The 5,054-nt window shown below is 46.9% G+C and overlaps 2 pseudogenes across 1 annotated transcript; one reads left to right on the forward strand and one right to left on the reverse strand.

Annotated features, from left to right (window-relative positions):
• The first annotated feature begins 472 nt into the window (after positions 1 to 472).
• On the forward strand, positions 473 to 979 carry LOC110596607 (annotated as a pseudogene). Its single transcript, XR_002482583.1, has one exon. The product of XR_002482583.1 is annotated as a death-associated protein 1 pseudogene (transcript).
• A 1,784-nt stretch (positions 980 to 2,763) lies between these two features.
• On the reverse strand, positions 2,764 to 3,620 carry LOC110596608 (annotated as a pseudogene).
• Between the last annotated feature and the right edge of the window lie 1,434 nt (positions 3,621 to 5,054).

Below are 5,054 nucleotides of genomic sequence, written 5' to 3' on the forward strand. Positions count from 1 at the left end.
GGGCCTGGGTGTCCTTACGCACTGTATGTTCATCACCAAGGTCTGTGTGTAGATGGCATCTGCCAAAAACCAAAGACAGGACCTCCCCGGGCATCTTTGAGGTCTTGGTCAAATGCAACCTGCCCCTTGAGGCCTGAGAGAGATCAGCTCTCCAGCATAGCTCCCTGGTCAGGAGGCCTCCTCAGAGTGGGAGTAGGGATGATCCCTTGGCCACTGGCCCCAGCATGGACAGGGCCCCAATCCAGTTGCCACCCTGTCCTCCCCGTTGTGTCATCTTCATTCACCCATTCATTCATTCCACTGAGTCAATGTCCTGCTAGAAGATCTCTGAGTTTACCATTAGTGGAGATGAGGAATTCACCAAGGGCTCTATGAGGGAGCATCCAGTACAAAGACATCCCCCCTATATGATATTGACTGTAGGCTTCATCAGGCTAGAGGGACATTTTCAATCTCTGTTGTAAGAACTTTGAAAACTATCCAGAGGGCAGGGCGTGGTGGCTCATGCCTATAATCAAGTCAGGCTCCACCAGGGGAATCAAGGCAAACAGGTTGCTGTTTTTATTGTGTTTGCATGTGTCTCAGGCCTGTAATAGCTCCCGAAGGGAAACTAGAGACTAAAGCTGGACAACCTCCCGCCGCAAAAGCTGGTGGAATGCGGATTGTGCAGAAATACCCACACACTGGCAACACCAAAGCAGAGAAAGTCAAGGATGACCAAGAAAGGAAAAGCCCCAGTCCACCTAAGCTGACTGTGTTCATCTCTGGAGTTATTGCCTGGGGTGACAAAGACTTCCCCCTGGCGGCCGCGCAGGTGGCTCACCAAAAGCCCCATGCCCCCATGGACAAGCATCCTTCCCCGGGTACTCAGCACATCCAGCCACCAAACAAGTGAGCCAGGCTAGAACTGCCTGCCCCAGCAGGGCCCAGCAGCTGCATCAAATTTGTCCCCGACAAAGAGACTTGCCACTTTCCTCAAATACAACTCTGTAGGAAATCTAAGGCAAAGCAAAGCACCCTTCCTTTGCCTTCAATTTCCATATTTAAAACTAGAAATGACTCAAACCCCAAACTTTGTCTACAGGGAACTTTGGCCGAGTGTCATGTGAGGATCCTGGGCCCCCAGACATACCAGTAGCAGAATTTGCCAAAGATCTGAGTAAAATGACATCATTCAGTCTTCAGTTGTAGTTTTCTATTTCAGCAGTCACCTGAATTCCCCGAGCCTGTTGTCTTAAAAACAGGAAGGCCCAAATTTTGGAGAATTTACATTAAGGTTAGGAAAAAAGGTCAATCATTTTATGCTTTTTTAAGCTATTGGACAATAAAGTCTTAATGCCTACAAGATAGTAATAGGGGATTTAATTAAGAGGGTGGTTTTCAGGAAGCATAGGAAGGACCTTAGAAACAGGCAGCAGCCATATCGAATTTCCCTCACATGATAAAGGATCGTGGCATAGATGAGGAAGCCCTCAGAAGAGAAGTGAAAGACAGACACACGTCTTGGAAGTGGCTCTTGTTTGCCAGGAGTGAATGTGCCAAGCACTGAGGGTACAGGCATGTGCCAAGCACTGAGGGTGCTCACTATAGGTTATTTCTGGACGGAGAACTCAGTGTGGAAGGGTATTTCTGGAATGAAACCCAGCAGTGCCTCCATCAAGACAGGCTCCACTGGGGAAATCAAGGCAAACTTGTGTTTTTTTCAGTAACCCCCTCTAGAGCCTCTTTTGAATTCCAGAAGTGACCGCAGACCAGGGTGGAGGAGTGGACTTCTAGATAACAGTGACCAGATAAAAACCTACCCCTTGACCCCCTGGGGACATGAAGCACCACATTCCATTTGAGCAAGGAAAGCCCACGGGCTAATCAGCTCACTGTCCAGGGTTCCTCCTGCCCCGAGAACACCTCTGCCTGGGCCCATCATCACTCGGGTGTGTCCCATTTTTCCTGTATCTGCATGTGTCTCATGCCTGGAGATGCCCTAGGTTGCTCCCTGGCTCACAGCTGTGGGGTGCTTTACTTTTTGAAAAGTCAAAGGGCTTTCTGAGTCTACCGTGAAAATCTGAACTCTTGGTCCTAGCCATGGATTTGCTGCCAGCCAGCAGTGTCCACACTACCAGCCTTTCTGGCACCTTCTCCAGGCCACATCTTTGCTAGCTGGACAGGGTAGGGTCAGACCTGGTCAGAACCAGCACTGCCTTTTCCCTGATGGAGTACAGAGCACAGCGTCACATCTTAGAGACAGCGTTTGGCTTCCTGTCTGTTGACTTCAAATAGCTGAGGAGTAACCCTCAAGGCAATATGTCATCACATCTTGTATTTCCTAATTGCTGAAATGAGGGTGACTTTCAGAGACTCTGACACTGCCAGGGAGTTCACCTAGTGAGTGCCCTCTTCCCAGCCTGACTTCTGAAGCCAGAAACACCTAGAGCAAGCAGCACCACGAACTCAAGTCTACATAGGTCATGCACGTTCCGCTACAGAATATTAGAAGCATCCTTAATACTTTCCATTCTGCAGCTGGAGGGAGGGCCACCGCATCCAAAAGTGTGGTTTTCATGTGCTTTTAGCTAGATCTGGCTGGCATGCATCTATGGGCTTGAGATCACTGAATACAAAATGTTTTCCTAAGTGAATTGATCAGTTGTTAATGTCAAGAATAATCATGATTAAATAAAGCTCCCGCATTTCTTTTAAAAAAACAAAGAAAAGAAAAACCATTTATACTCATTCCAAGGCTTCTAATATGATTATGCTATTTCCTCATATTACCACCATGCCAATATTGTTCTGTTGTCCACTAGTTGCCATCTCCACACATCCATCTATCACAAGATTCATAAAGGAGTCAAATCCCCATAATATTCCTTGGACATGTCTGTCACCACTTAGTTTCAGTGATAAGTTCTTGTCCATAAATTTTTTCAACTTGGGAGGATGAGTTTTGCTCATGGTGTCCGCTCCATGGGCTCAGAGATGCCTCCAAACCAAATTTGCTGGCCACCAGCTCTTGAGAGGAGTCACTGTTAACCAAAATACATTGGTACTTGTTCACTTTGTGAGCAACAATTCACTAAGAGAATGCAGGTTTTGATCCATAGTTGTATTATTACTTGTGACAGTAAAGAGAGCACTGGGAGTATTCTCCCAAGCAAGGTCTTTCTGGGCAAAAGTCTCAGGTGGATTTCATGAGGAGTGGAGAGGAGAGAGGGTGCATCATAGTTTGTAGAGGAAGGGTCTCAGTGGTGCAGATACAGTGAGTCGTCATGCCAGCACATAGGTCACATGTTATAATGAAGTATTATAGCTCCTCCCGGGGTGGAAACTTTAGCTTTAGCATGGTAATAGGGAGACATTAAAAAGTGAAATAAAAGTTGGAGGGCTGAAAGGTAGGAAGCTGTAAAGAAGGCAGATTGCTCAAGTTGACTAATTCCTACAGTCCCTGGAGAGCCTCCTTATCTGCTGACACCAGGGCACCGTTTCATCCAGTGATGCTGGATTCTGGAGATATTCAGTGGCCTGTAGGCTGCTTGAGGGATTTCCCTGTGGTGGGCAGAGGTTTAAGGTTGCCACGCCCGGCTGTTTGGTGACACTTAAGGTAAATTTGTCTTTTTAATATCTGCCTAGGCCAGGTGAGGTGGCTCACTCCTATAATCCCAACGTTCTGGTCACCAGAGACAGGAGGGTTGCCTGGGCCCAGGAGTTTGAAACCAGTCCAGGCAATATAGCAAGACCTTGTCTCTACAAAAAATAAAGAAATTAGCCAGGCGTGGTGGTGCACGCATGTAGTACTAGTTACTTGGGAGGCTGAAATGGGAGGATTGCTTGGACCCAAAAAGTTGAGGCTGCGGTGAGCTGTAATTGTGCCACTGCACTCCAGCCAGGGTAACAGAGTGAGACTCCCCCAGCTAAAAAGTAAAATTTGCGTTTATTTGGCCAATTATTATTATTATTATTATTTGAGTTGGAGTGTCACTCTGTTGCCAGGGTGGAGTTCAGTGGCACACTCACGGTCACCGCAGCATCGACATTCTGGGCTCAGGGGATTCTTCAACCTCAGCCCTCCAAGTAGCTGGAACTACAGGCGTGTGCTACCACACCTGGCTAAGTTTTTATTTATGGTAGAGATGAGGTCTCGCAAAGTTGCCTGGACTGGTCTTGAATCCATGGGCTCAGGCAATCCGCTCACCTCAGTCTCCCAAAGTGCTGGGATTACAGGCTGAGCCACTGAGCCCGGCCTATTTGGCCAATTTCAATGAAGTACTTGGACACAAATATCCAACACAGATTATTAGCTAATGCGATACAAAGGGGGCCCCACAAAAGATACATGAAAATCAATCCACACTTATTCTAGGGATTATTCAAGATGAGATAATATTCTTCACCACATGGACAGACATAGAGGATAAAACACACCACCATTTCCTTGATATATTTCCATAGACCAAGAGACTTCAGCATCTCTTAGTTTTCAAAGCTCTTACAAAAGAAATTGAAAAGCTTCCTCTAGCCTGATGAAGGCTACAGCCAATATCATAGTAAGAGGAATGTCTTCATACTGTGTCCTTTAAGATTTTTTTCTTTTTGAGACAATGTCTTGCTCTATGCTCCATGCTGTAGTGCAGTAATGATCAGAGCTCACCGCAACCTTGAACTCCTGCCCTCAAGTGATCTTTCTGCCCCAGCCTCCCAAATACCTAGGACTCAAATGTGAACCACCACTCCTAGCTAATTTGTAATTGTTATCTTTTATCTTTAGAGTTGGGATCTTCTCATGTTGGCCTTGGCCTCGGCCTCAAGGGATCCTTCTGCCTCGGCCTCCTGAATCTCTGGCATTACAGGCTGGAAAAACTGCATGGGCCAGGAAGACCAATCCTGCCCAACCAGAGAAGGACTTCTCTGACTGTTTATGGGTTGCACTAAAGTCCACCAAAGCAGCCACAAAGGAAGATGTGGGTTGACATCAAACAGAAGCAATGATCACAAGCAGGACCTGGGACATAGCCAAAGCTCTGACTTTGGGTCATTTAGGGAGCACATGGGTGCAAAGA

This window comes from Carlito syrichta, unplaced genomic scaffold (genome assembly GCF_000164805.1).
Source record: "Carlito syrichta isolate Samal-C Ts95f unplaced genomic scaffold, Tarsius_syrichta-2.0.1 Scaffold311553, whole genome shotgun sequence".
NCBI classification, from domain to species: domain Eukaryota; kingdom Metazoa; phylum Chordata; class Mammalia; order Primates; family Tarsiidae; genus Carlito; species Carlito syrichta.